Here is a 14946-nt window from a genome sequence, read left to right on the forward strand (position 1 = left end):
ACAAGTTTCCGAAGAAAGAAATCAGTTGGAAGTCCAAGCCATGTGAAGAAGCCACATGTAGACACACCAGTTGGCAGCTCCAACTGAGCTCCCAGCTGACAGCCAGCATCAGTTGCCCCCTTATGGATGAGTTATTTTGAACGTCCAGTCTAGCTAATCAGATGATGACAAGCCAGCTGAAATCTGACTGCAACTGCTTTAGAACCCCCCGCATGAGACCTCATGAGACCTGCCTGAAGTCTCTCCAAATATCCTAATTTATAGTGCAGTCCATTACGTGTCCAACTCTTGTTTTCAGTTCAGATCCTGATCTCAGGGTAATGAGATCCCACCCCAGGTCGGGCTCAGTGCTCAGCACAGAGTCCGCTTAAGGCTGTCTTCCCTTTCCCTCTGTCACTTCCCCCACTCTCTCTCTCAGATAAATAAATCTTTTTCAAAAATCCTAATTTACAAAATCATGAACAAAATTAGAAGGTTGCTTTAAGGAACTAAATTTTGGGGAAATGTGTTGCATGAATAGAGTAACAAAAAAAAAAAGAGCATCTAAGTTCTGATTAATAGGACTTCTGTAAAGAGAAAAGGAAGAAATTGGTGAAATTGTTTTTAAAATAAGGACAATAAGGGACACCTTGGGTAGCTCAGTAGTTGAGCATCTGCCTTCAGCTCAGGTCATGATTCTAGGGTCCTGGGATCCAGTCCCGCATCAGGGTCCCCTCGGGGAGCCAGCTTTTCCCTCTGCCTATGTCTCTGCCTCCCTCTTTGTCTCTCTCGTGAATAAATAAATAAAATCCAAATAAATTAATTAATTAAAGACAATAAGAAGGAAATCTTGCCAATTGTGACAACATGGATGGGCCTTGAGAGCATAAAGTTAAGTGTAATAAGTCAGACTGGGAAAGACAAACACTGTGTAATCTCACTTGTAAGTGGAATCTAACAGTGAAAACAAAACAAAACAGAAATAAACTCATAAGTAAAAATAACAGATTGATGGTTGCCAGAGGTAGGGGGTGAGGGGTAGGTGAAATGAATCAGGAGGTAAAAGGGTACAAGCATCCAGTTATAAACCACACAGTTCATGGGGATGTAAGCTACAGCATGGCGACCATAGTTAACAATACCATACTGTATATTTGAATGTTGCTAAGAGAGTTAATCCTGAAAGTTCTCATCACTGGAAAAAAAAAAATTGTGATTATGTGTGGTAATAAATGTTAACTGGAGTTAATGTGATCATTTCACAATATATACAGATTAACATCATTATGTTATATGCCTGATACTTGTATAAAATCATTTGTCAATTATTATACCTCAAACTTTTAAAATGAAAAAAAAAATAAAGTAATAACAATAAAATTTCCTAGTGCTCAAGGAAAATAATCGTTGTTAAATTGAAAGGGACCACTGACTGCTAAGTAAGTAAATGAAAACAAACACTTTCTTAGATATATAGGTGGGAAATTTCAGAACATCAATATTTCCACCCCTGGATCAATCATCTAGGCCAGGGACCAGAGAACATCCTGGTAGTCACTCCCATTCTCCTGTACAGAGAAGCAACTGGTTAATTTTAAAAGTATGCTACATGTTTATATATCAGAAGATTATACATTGGTTAAAAATTACAATTTAGCTCTATATTTCTCATCATAGAAAAAATGGCTACAAAATTTTGAGAGAAAAAAGTACAGAAGAGCTTGTGAAAAAGTTACTAGAGTTTGCAAAATAGAAATCAACATTTTCTAAAGAAAGTGATAAAATAAGAAGCAAATAGGCTTAGTGGTAAAATAAAACAATAGTGATTGAATGTGCAACGATTTTCTAGACTAGATTTGACAATAGAGCCTAGTAATAATAGATCAAATAAAGTTTGATCAGAGGCAGGAGACCTTGGATCTAATATGTGAGTTTTCCATTAGTTATTTGTGTATGAGCAAGTCCAGAAAAACCTCTTGGACACTGGAGCCCCTTGTTTGTAAAACAATAGAGCTGCACTAATGGGTTCCCAAGAATGAGATTGTAATCCTGTGCCTGAAAGGGATTTCCCCAACATTGGCAGCATTGAGTTTTTTGGAGGAATAAACTCCTTTAATCAACCAAGAAATTTGCACCTACCAGCTGCAGTATTCTGAAACACTACTACCACTGGCTACCCAGATGAGGTAGGATTGAAAACAGATGTAGTTACTTGGGTAAATCAAGCCACTCCCTATAACTGCTTGTTAGAAACACATATATTGGCTACTTTACTCTTCTCAGCAATATAATGAGACATCTAGATTTACTTTTTGCCACACACAAATTCAAATTACTTTATAACTTTATATTACATTGTGTCAGGGATGAAATTGTTGATAATGCAAAAAGTTTTCCTATTTTCTTACTTATGCTACTGAATATTTCTCTTTATAAGAATTTCTGGGGGACCCCTGGTGGCTCAGTGGTTTAGTGCCTGCCTTTGGCCCAGGGTGTGATCGTGGAGACTCAGGATCGAGTCCCATGTCAGGCCCCCTGCAAGGAACCTGCCTCTCCCTCTGCTTGTGTGTCTCTCTCTCTCTCTCTCTCTCTCCATGTCTCTCATGAATAAAGAAATAAAATCTTAAAAAAAAAAAAAGAATTTCCTGGTACACACCATAATTTAAGCAAAATGAATGAAAATAGAACAGAAATTAAAGGTTAAGAAAGCAGCTACAGATTGGGTATTATAAGTTAAAATACTGTACACCATTTAAAGTTTATGTACTGTATCAAAGGCAATACCTCCAAATCTTATCTTCTTCATCAATTACTGCAGGAGCTCTCCTAGCCACCCACAATTTAATTAATTTGTCTTATTAGCTAATACTTTCCATTAGATACATAAAACTTAAATACAGATGTTTACACCACATGAAATACTCTCCAATCTTAAAATGTCCATTTGTGTGCCTGAATACTCCCTCTTACAAGTTGTATATACAATACATGCCTATACAATGTATGCCTATTAAGAGTTTTATCACATTTAGTCCCAAACCATTTTATGTCTGTTAGATTTTTATTAGGATTACATTATTCAAGGAATTCTTACATATACACATGAATTATGAGTACAAAAATAAAGGGAGAAATCTAGAAGGATCCTGTGCTGAGATTGGTTATACTCTATTTCTGAGAAATGTTTATTAGATTTATGGGGTTGATTTATTCAGTCAACTAAATAAACAAAATGAAAAAAAAGAGAGAGAGAAGCAAATTAGTCAAGTAATTGAAGATACTTGTTTCAGAATTAGAGTAATTGATCATAGCTTCCATAAAAAATAGAAAAAAATTATCTTGGCTAGACCTGTAACCACTGAATCCATACACAAAGAAAACATCTATTGAAATACCTGTAAAAAAAAAAAAAAAATACCTTTCTACGTTCTAAGTCAAAGCCAAAGATTTTATTTTTGTGTGTTTATCAGTCAGATGTCTAGGTTAAGCTGAAGTGACAATCTTCAAATTCCAATCATTCTAATAACAACAGTTTATTGCACACATTATACATCCATTACAATATGCCTAGAAAAAGGATTTATGGACATTTCTGATGAACACCTGGGTTGAGTTTATGAGTTTAGCCAACTAAGTTAGAAGGAACACAGTATACAAAAGATTACTCTCACTTCTAACACCAACTTCAAATGTGGTAAGGTGGAAGCAGAATCCCAACCCACTCTCGAGTAAAATAATCCACTAGAACGATTCACAGAGCTCATTAAAACCTGATATATTCATAGTTTTGATTTATAACAGAGAAAAAGTATAGGCCAAAATAAGCCAAAGGAAGAAAGCATAGGAAGGAGTCCAAGAGAAATGCCACATGGGGAGTTTCTGTTGTCCTTTTCCCATGAAATCATGAACATGTTACTTCCCCTGCACTGATGCATGACAGTATGCACAGAGTATTGTCACCCAGGGAAGTGCACTCAAGCCTTTGGTGTGCAGAGTTTTTATTGGAGCTCTATCACATACCACCCACAGGGCTGTCTTTTAGTCTCCACTACCTGCCAGAGGTTCAAGCTAACATCTTTAGTCTTCAGTTCTTCCCAAGGCAAACAAAGACACTCCTACTGGGAAGGATACCCCAGGAGACTAGAAATCACCTTCCAGTAGCCAAAGGCAAAGGCCAGAACCCTCTTTAAGTTAACTTAATTCTTCACTGCACAAAACTATATTATTATTTCACATTTGGCTGACTTTTGGGTTAATTGGCCAAATATATGACCCAATTTCCTTGAATAGGAGGACTCCTGCTAAAATCAATTTATCCTAATTAACCTTTTAGTGTCAGTTGCATGCTAATTATCTCATATATACATTGTCCACACCAAATGAATACAAATATGCTTGTCTACTCCAGATGGGGTGAGCTGTTTGATAAAGTAAAGGGATTTCTGCACAGTAAAGAAAACTTTCCTAGATGGCATCTCATCTGGTAAATGTCTCCTCACACTAAAAGCCATGATCATCTTTGCTACAACTCATACTTCTTGACTTCAATTCAGAAAGCACATTGCAGGGAAAGCAAAGCCACTCCCGAGTAAGAGGCATTTCAAAGATAATGCATTGAAAGAAAAGAAACTTTTTAAATTGAGCATTACTTATATCTGTGAAGAAGCAAATTGGGGACCATAAAGAATTATAGTTAATGGAAACTCAGCATTCAAAATATGAATAGTTGCAGTTAGAAAACCTGAGACCTCTTTGCAATTCAAATAAAAGCCTTGATAAAAGCATAGCCAGATTGTCCACATGCCAGTGAATATATAGCTGTCATTTCCAGGAGTTATGATTGGGGTATTTGGAGAAAGCTTTATAAACCATGTGTGACATGAGTATGGATTTTGAAAGAGATTTATAATTAGACATGCCAAAAGGAAAGGAAAAGATATTCCAGACTCAAAGAGCATTACGGTCCAAGACAAAGAGGTAAGCTGTGTCCAGGTACCTGTAAGAAATCTAATAGATCTGTCTGGGTAAAAGGGAGAATCTTGCCTGGGGGTGGGGAGGGAAATTACATTTAGGGCCGGAGAGAATTACACAAAAACTCAATTGTGGAAGATTAGCACAAAGTCTGGATATTATCTATAAACTAAGGGAAACCCTGAAGTTTGGACAAATTAAGTGATGTGTGCAAAGAAGTATTTTCTAAATATTCTTTGGATAGTAGTTTAAGAGATTAAGTTGCAGTAGAGAAAGACAAAAGCCAGAATATCACAAGCCTTTCTCATGAAAATGTTAATTTCCACTCCTCATTTGTGTCTTGCATAGATACATGTAGCATAATTGAATGTCAAAGACATAAAAGTCTGGAGCTCACAAATGCAACTTTACTTTCTTTAACCCAACTCTTTCCATCATAAGTCTCCATTATGCTGTTGCAGGAATATTTCATCTCAATTAGGGTCTATTTAGTCCTTTCACTTATTAACTCTCAAGATCAAGATTGTCGGGCTTCCTTCCTCCCCACAGGGCTGACTTCATGTTCTCAGACAGCCTGATGAGTTCACATGACAGGGCTGAGACAAGGGGGCTATGTTTTACATAAGCACAGTGTCAGCTCTGGTCCTTATAAGATGTCATCTTTGTTGGCATCAATCTTTGTTGCCATCTACTGCTGCCCATCCAGCCTCTTTATGGTGTGGGGTCAGTACATCACATTCATAGATGTCATCACCTCGCCATTTCCATGATGCTTCTCATCTGCAGAACTTTCTCAGACACTTTTGTGCCCTTCTTAGAGCAATTAGGAAATTCTGCATACTTTCTCCCATGCCACTCTGAGAGTCCGGTGGCCCACTTTGGGAAGAGGAGCAGTGGTGACATCTCAGCAACATCCTCTGCCAAACACCCCCTGAGGTAAGCATAGTGTCAGCCTGGATTTTCCAACCTGATATACCAAACTGGTGTGAATATTTCTGCTTGAAGCTACTCCCTGGCAGGTGAAGTATAGGTTCACTCAGTACTCAGAAATCCCCAAACCCATCTAGAATTTCTATCTTCATTCTTCTCACATGGACTTCTCTCTTTCTACCAATTTGTTTTGTTGTTTTCCTTAGACCATCAAAATCTATCTCCTTTATGATTGGAAAACAGGTTCTTACAACATCAACTTAGTCCTCCCAATCATTTTCTTGATGGTATAAATCTCATTCTCTGAGGACTCCAGGCCTTTTGCAAATTCCCACCAAACACTTCTCTCTCTATGAGACTCTGGCTATTGCAAGTCTTAGGAGCAGGCCAGAGTGGTTGGGAAAGTCAATTCTGGAATTAGATCTCCCAGGGTTGAGATCTGCCTCCACCACTGGCTATCTGTATGAATTGATACAAACTGCTTTACCTCATCATTATCGTATGAAAATTATAATTACCTATATTCATTGGATTGTTCTGAAGATAAATGCATAAAAATATATGAGTCTTCAATCAGCATACAGCATGTAATATGCACTCAATAAAATTGAGCCATCTTTTTGTTTTAATTTAAATGCAATTTGCCAAGAGCCATTTTTTTAAAATCAAAAAGCATTATGTCAACCCTGCATTTTTCAAAAATCTCTAGATCAGAGTTTCTTAACCTCAGCACTACCATCATTTGGGGTCAGATAATTCTTGTGTGGGAAGCTGCCCTGTGCTTATGGGGTGTTTAGCCTCTAACCACAGGTTCTAATAGCATTCCCTTCCCTGATGTGACAACCAAATATTTCTCTACACCTTGCCAAACATCTTGTGAGGTGGGCAAATCACCCCTAGTTGAGAACCATTGTATTACATGGAAGACAAAAGCCAAGGCTTTTAATCTTGTTTTCCTCCTTTTTAGCCTTTCTTTCAGGTGGTAAGCCTCATACTTGCAATCTAATTTCAGTCGATGGCCTGAAGGCTATTATGGAACTACAGAGAATAATCAGTTAATATTTCAATATTATAAGACTTCACTCAATAAAATTTTAAATTATAATCCTACTGGAAGGCAGTATATAGACAAGACAGCACTAAGTTTTCCCAGTTATGTTCTCTTTGGTTGATTCAACATGAATGTATTTATAATACATCTGAGTGATGGTAAACATTTGAAAAAATGAAGAACATCAATACTGTCCAAGATATAGTATTATAAGGCATTAACCCATTTTTTAGAATTCAACAAATTGTAATGACCATTAGAATTAATTAGAAATGTGTCATCTACATGCATGTTAAACAACCCATCCATATTTCATGGCGGAGCAAGACCCCTGCTTAATAATATCATTTGTACCACAATAACATAAAATCAGTTTCTTTTCCTTTTTCGAAGATTTATTTATTTATTTATTTATTTATTTATTTATTTATTTATGAGAGAAAGAGAGTGAGCATAAACATTTCCACAGACTGATTCCTATTTGAAGACAGGTTAAGTGGTATAGACATCAGTAATTTTACAAGAGGAAATTCTCCCACTCAAACTTCAGTGATACTTCTTCCCCAGGATAATTTTTCTTGCACTTTCAGAAGCAATGTAAAGAATAAACGTTTTCCACCGGCTCCATTTGCTACCATCAAAACCAGTGGCTGGAAGTCCAAAGATAATTTCCATAAGACATTCATCTCATATGTGCCTCCCAAATAATATAATGAATTTTGTATATTCTGTAATTCACTTTCACAGAATAATAGTTTAATCTTCAAAAACCCCTGTAAGATAAAATAATTCTATTGTTATTTTCATATATGGGCTCAAAAGGGGTTAAAGAACCTTTTTTAAAATTGCATTACTTCTTACCAAATGCTGTAACACTTATTTCCATAGATTTCCCAACCCCAACACAGCCCCATATGCCCTCCTAATGATGATGCTGATGGTAAAATAAAATGAAAAGTCACCTTATAGATATTGAGTGTAACCAGTGCCTAAATAATTAAAATGTAAAAATGTCAGTCCCACTATTTAAAAATAAAAGACATACACTTTTCTGGTTAAATGGGTTCAACATTAAAAAATTTTTAGTCAAGCTGATTTTTATGGTTTGTCTAGGTGAAAATTTTTGGCATGACCTCAATTGAAACCGCCCTGAGTTTTTCCTAAAATACAGATGTGATTTAACACATTGCATTTTCTTTTCATTTCCACTTGTCTCACTTTAACATCTGCAAGAAAATATTAATGAAGAGTACACCAAAGAGGGTAAAAGTCACTTTGAAGACAGGACTGGGCTAAGATTCTATATATAGTCTGGGTCAAAAAAAACCCAAACAAACCCTGATTTTTACCTTTAGGGACTTAACATTGAAAATTTTCATTCATCACAATAAGTGAAATATTTACTGAGCACCTACTTGATGAAAGGCATTGTGAGACAGCCTTCAGAGGATACAAACAAGAATGAGACTAAACAGACTTAATATCCAGCAAGAAAAGATGAGAAGATAAGTACACCACTGAAAACTATGGTCCAAAATGGTGTGAACGATTTCTCAAGTGTTTGTAAATAGAATGTTTCAAGCCTTTTAGAGATTGGAAAAGGCTTTATAAAGGAGCTAACATTTGTTTGGTCCATTTATAGGTAGGATTTTGAGAGGAATAGAGGGACGGTATGTCATACATAGGGAGCTTTCTGGAAAGAGCAGCCATGAAAGCAGAGGAATTGAGAAGGACAATGGCCCAGGATGAGTGCTGGATTTCTTAAATGGGACTTAAATGTACATTTTTGAAGTAGCTGCTTTTGAGACTAAAAAATAAGATTTTATAATCTTATAGACAGAGCAAAGACAAGAACTTGTCACCAAGGGTAGTGGTAGCAAATGTATTGTTCCATTATTGAAATAGGAGAAAGATACTCCTAAGAAGGAGACTTGTTAAAAACTCATGCCGTGTAGCAGTGTGGCTCTAGATTTCACTTAGTGGTTAACAATTGGAAGGTCTAACTTGGTCTCCAAAAGGTAAAATGCTCTGATTTCTCTGAGATAGTAACTTATTCTCATTGGTCCAAATTCCCCTCAGATCTTTGAGGTACAGAATTGTTTTCAAATGGTTAATAAGTTTCGGAGGAAATAAAGTAGAAATAAGTCTACCAGTGTGCTACATCAAACCTCTCCCATGAAACCCTGAGGTTTCTACAGGGTGTTTATCTAGGGCCATAGACAGGAACAACCTGAGCAAAAGACAGCAGGAAAACTTTGGACAAGCTCAGAGAAGAGCATGTGGTTTTGTGTGTCTGCAAATTAGGGAAATGTAGCTTGAGGTTGAACTAGGGAAAAACTGATAAGGCAAAGAGGTCTTTGATTTGGTGGATAGTGGGTAGCAATTGGAGTTTTGTTTATTTTATATTTGTTTGTTTGGGTAGGTGAGTGGGATCAGAGTCATCCATTTTCAAGAACTGAAATATTAACTAAAATTTTCTGCTTTTATTTAGAGCTTTGACATACTGAGTCATAACCTAGGAAACCATAAAGAATCTTCTAACGGTAATATTAGTAAGTAATATAAATATTTATAGAAAAAGAATAACTATAATAATTAACATTTCTTGGGTAATAGTGATAATAATAAACCTTTGAGCACTCAATATATGCCAAATGTCTTATTAAGTCCTTTATATTCATTATCTTAATCACTATTCATAAGGAATCTGTGAGTAGGTGTTATGAGCCCCTTTTTCCAGATTGGAAAAATGAGACTCAAAGGTTAAATAGTTTGCCTGGTATGAGACAGAATTGGGATTGAATTAGCTTTCAGTAGCCTTCTACCTATCAAATTCTGTGAATTCTAAGCAAAAAGTAAACAGCCATTACAAATCTTATATTTGTTTGACGAGTCCTTGGATATACTTTATAATTCCCCAAACTTAAAGATGCTTTTAGAGTTGATAACATATTGCTATATTAAGTTTAATATAGTTTATAAGTTGCTTATCTTCTAAAGATTAGAGGTGGACAAATGATTTCATGGACAATGATTCAAACAACGTCACTGTGTAAACAATAACAAATACAAGATACAAATGATTGAGTTCTTGTAAAAACAGAATCCAGTTTACAAGTAAGACATATAGATTTTGCAGTGTGTGTGTGTGTGTGTGTGTGTGTGTGTATTACTTATGATTTTAAGTCTTTTTGTTGGCTAATAACTTCTGACTATGGCATGTTTGAAATTTAAGCCCCTCCTCCATCTTATTATGTATTTTAAGAATTTTTAAAGAATTATTTCAGGAACCATAACAAAGAATGTCTCTTCTTTTTTCTTTTTTTAAGATTTTATTTATTCATGAGAGAGAGAGAGGGAGAAACAGGCAGAGACACAGGCAGAGGGATAAGCAGGCTCTATGCAGGAAACCTGTTGTGAGACTGGATCTCTAGTCTCCAGGATCACGCCCTGGGGCCAAGGCAGGCGCTAAACCGCTGAGCCCACCCAGGGATCTCTCTTTGTAAGATCTCTAAAGTTTCTGAAATCTCCTATTCCAGACTAAAATTTTTATTTCTTATCTTTGAAAATGGCCAAAGAGTACCTGGCTGGCTCAGTCAGAAGAGCATGCAATTCTTGATCTCAGGGTCAGAAGTTCAAGCCCCATGGGCTTGGAGTGGGGATGGAGCCTAATTTTTAAAAAATGGCCAAAAAGAAATGAAATATGTTGTAAAATGATTACATTAAACTCTCTACATACGGTGTATGAATAAGCTTCTTTTAATATTATAGTTTTCTTTGTCAAAAGTAGAATATAAACCAGAAAACACATAATAACCATGTAAATTATCTGACTGTACTGGAGATTAAAAGAAGTGTGTGATCTACCCATTAATATTCACAAAACATATCTTGTTCATATAATGATTTTGAAAGTAATTGCAAGCTTAAACATGTCAAACCTAAACTTACTCTACAGTTTAAAATATTTTCAATAACCAACTATATTTTAAAAATCTATTTTTAACAATGAATTTGTAGGGAAAAAACTCTCAGATTTAATCTTAGTATTCACTGCTTTTTTGGTATATTTTCAAAACTCATTAAAGCAAAGAATTTCATAAAAATTCACCTTCAAATTCTATTCTATTATCATAAACTTTAAAGTGTTTAAAATTCTAAACTCTTTATCATTAAGAATCATGCCCTGTTTTTTCAAGGGTCTTCTTAACCTGATAAAGCAATTAATGTAAACAAGACTTATTTACACATAAATTCTAAAATATTTTACATTTCCAATTCTATTGTTATCTGTAGAATCCAAAACATCTGTGCTTTCACTATCCAATGAACCATGACTTTGTACTGAGACTGAAAACATTTGCACAATGGAGATTTGCAAAGGAGATTATCAGAAACTTGATCACATGTAATTTATTACTGAATCAAATGGAAATTGCGATCCCTGGGTGGCGCAGCGGTTTAGCGCCTGCCTTTGGCCCAGGGCGCGATCCTGGAGACCCGGGATCGAATCCCGCATCAGGCTCCCGGTGCATGGAGCCTGCTTCTCCCTCTGCCTATGTCTCTGCCTCTCTCTCTCTCTCTGTGTGTGACTATCATAAATAAATGAAAAAAAAATAAAAAAAAAATTGAAATTGTAAGTTGAATTCTCAAAGATAAATTTATTTACAATAGCAACAAAAGAGAAGTTGCTTTACCTGGTTATACAAATAAATAATATATATTAGAACTTTTTTGCATTCTACAAAGATTATTCATGAGCATAAAACACTTAAAAGATAAGCTTTATGTATTTTGGAAATATTTTTATTTGCAAAAGAAAGGAACATTCATTGTTCAGTTTGTTTTCTTAAATTAAAAAATCAAGCTGATATTTTCTCAAATATTTATTAAAAACTAAACAAGAAATAATTTTTGACAAGGAAAATCCATCATATAAAGTCAAAATTCTTTTTTGCAGATATTTACTGATTTATGTCATAATAAGCCATGTGCCTAGGAATCGAAATTTCCCAAAGGATAGTCTTGATAGGTCATCTTGAGAGACTGCTGTTCCCAAGAGATTGTCCACATTGCTTTTCTATTTCTGCTTGTAACAAATTATCACAAATTTAATGGCTTAAAACAACATAAATTTGTCTTACAGATCTGGAGGTCAAAAGTCCTAAATGGGTTTCACTGAGCTAAAATCAAGATGTTAACAGGGCTTTCCAAGAGAGTCTATATTATTCTCTTTTCCAGCTTCTTGGGGCCACATGCATTCTTTGGCTCATGGCTCCTTTTCCACTCAAAGCCAGTGTCTTCAAATCTGATTAGCTTCCATCAACACATCTCCCCTCTTTTAAGGACCCTGTGATTAGATTGGACCCACTTGAATAATCCAGGATAATACTCAAGTATCAAAGTCCTTAATCACATCTTCAAACTTTCTTTTACATGTAAAATAAATTATGCACAAGTCACAGGGATTGGGCTCTGAATATCTTTGGGATTATTTTGTCTATCACCCTGTGATGGCTAAAGTTCCCATGGTTCTGAAAATGTTACCTAAAGCTTTCAGGTCTAGGCATTCCTGAGCAATATTTGAAATCGCTTTCATTTTTGTTTTATTTTGTTCTATTTTATATTGTGGTGTTATAAGGTCATCAAAAAAAAAAAGCAAACTACTAATGGAATGTAGTTTACAGAACATTTACATTAAACAAATTTTATGGGGGGGGGGTATGTTTGTTTATGCGTGTGTGTGTGTGTGTGTGTGTGTGTGTGTGTTTATGTGCATAACTCATTCTATGCATCCAGCAACAATCTGAAGTTGATATACAAACAAAATAAGGTGTAGTTCTGTGAAACATAGAAGGAAGTGGCTAGGGACACCTGGGTGACTCGGTCGATTAAGCATCTGTCTTCTGCTCAGGTCATGATCCCGGGGTCCTGGGATGGAGCCCCATGTTGGGCTCCCTGCTCAGTGGGGAGCCTGCTTCTCCCTCTCCTTCCCCCTTTGACCTCTGGCTCATGCTCACTCCCTATCTCAAATAAATAAATAAAATCTTTTTAAAAAAAAATAAGGAAGTAGCTAAAGGACATGTTTCTGTGCAAATTCTGGCCTGAGTCTCCTTTCACTTCCCTAGGTCTCTCCCACCTGGTTTCTTCAGAGCTATCTGATGATTAATGCCATTTCTAAAGTAACTACTTTGTATAAGACCTGAAATACCAGTTGCAAAAATTTCCCTACAATGACTCAGATTTAACACCTATACACTTTTCAGGAGACAGTATAGAGAGGAGGTTAAGAGCACAGACTTTGGAGCCAGTTCCCTGGCCTGAATCCATGTGACTGTGTCTTGGAGCAAATTAATCTAGCTTTGATTCGGTTATATATGATCTGCAAAATAAAATAATGATAGTAGTTACCTTAGAGGCTATTCTGAGAATTAAATGAAATTACTACTATCTTGAGCTAATAGCTGGCACTCATTAGTTGTTAGCTATTTCCCTATATGCTACCACCTAGATTCATGTAAATGTGAATGCTTGAGTAGGGGCTACAAGAGACACAATACACACTTATAAACATATGGTTTGCAGTTCAGGAAAGAAGTCAGAGGTTTTTAAGATGAAAAGATGAAGGTTATGTATTTTTTATGAAGTGTCCCCTTCAGATTACAGTTTATATCTGAAAACTGGCATTTGAAATTTACAAACTTGACATTGCTTATTACAATTTTATAAGATTCACTTAAGCCAAGAATATTATAGTCATGTAGGCAAACAAAATAATTAGGCTATATGACTTCTTATTTCTAAGATGGAGTTAAAAAGATGGTCCAACCAGAATTGGAGAAGTGGAATGGTCACAGTGGAGAATCATCCATTGCAAGTTGTATATACAAACAAAATGAGAAAGCAATCAAAACCCAGCCCAGGAAGTCACTACACAATATAAAGTTTCTCATCTTTTTAAAATCCTAATCATCACTAAACCAGGTCATATATGAGGTTTTTGAGTACAGGTTTTGTGGGAAGCCAGTTCCAGAAGGCTAAAAAGATGTTAGCTTATTTCAACAAAGAGGGATAATTTAAAAAATTAGATGTCAAGCTATCTTGTGCCTCCATTTTACCAAAATGGTGACAAAAGGCAAATGAAAAGGAATAAAAGTGTGTCCATATTTGTTAAGGAGGTGGAAAGATAAGTAAAAAAAAGAATCCTTCTCTTCAAAACCCCTAAAAAAGAGATCAGGAAAAAGTAGAGAAAGAAGATTTTTGTTTCTTTGTTAACTTTACTAATATCCAGAGGCATTTTCCTGGTCATTTTGTAATGAATCTAGAAGGCAATCTAGAGATGAGTTGGATCCATAGATATCCCTTATATTTAAAAAAATGCAAACTCAAATCCTGTCAGTTATCAGGCACACAACATGTATGAAAGTGCAGAATAGGAGTCTACAAGGAAAGATAGAGACCATTTGCTGGAGAATGCATGCTCCATACGAAGGGGGCAATCTACTTAACTCCTATTCTTCACTGCTACTATGCTTTCTTATGATACTTTATTAGTATCTCTAGATACTCCAAGTGTTTTAAGAGAAGCTAGGAATCTAGATTTCCATTAAATTCTCTGAAATTTTTTAATGATAGAACATGTATATCTTTTTAGAATATAGTAAAGGCCAAGATTCTGGGAGACAAATAAAACATGGTTGCAGACCAGATAGGCCTAGGGGATCATGAGCTCACAGCCTCTACTGCATATGCTAAATAACCTCAAAATTAATTAACATTTACTTATAAAAAAATCAGTTATAAAGAACTATTTTCTTTTCTTCTTTGCAAATATAACAGATATGTTTATCCTAGAGATGCTTAAATATAACCATTTTCTCCAATAAACCAGAGTGAGGAAGAGGTAGGTAAGAAAATTATTTAAATAAGTAACTAAATAGATTTTCTTTCCAAATAAATAATTTTCAAAAGTTGCATGTCACCATATATATAAAATTGTTTTTAGCAGTTAATAA

At 35.5% G+C, this 14946-nt stretch overlaps 1 long non-coding RNA gene across 6 annotated transcripts in view; it reads left to right on the top strand.

Moving 5' to 3' along the window:
• LOC119866718 overlaps nt 1–14946 on the top strand; it is a 95904-nt gene that overhangs the window by 38810 nt on the left and 42148 nt on the right. For all 6 annotated transcript variants that reach the window (XR_005381130.1, XR_005381132.1, XR_005381134.1 and 3 more), the window contains one exon: nt 9423–9483. This is a non-coding gene — a long non-coding RNA (uncharacterized LOC119866718). The remainder of the gene's footprint in view (nt 1–9422; nt 9484–14946) is intronic.

The sequence above is a fragment of the Canis lupus genome, chromosome 29 (assembly GCF_011100685.1).
Source record: "Canis lupus familiaris isolate Mischka breed German Shepherd chromosome 29, alternate assembly UU_Cfam_GSD_1.0, whole genome shotgun sequence".
NCBI classification, from domain to species: Eukaryota; Metazoa; Chordata; class Mammalia; order Carnivora; family Canidae; genus Canis; species Canis lupus.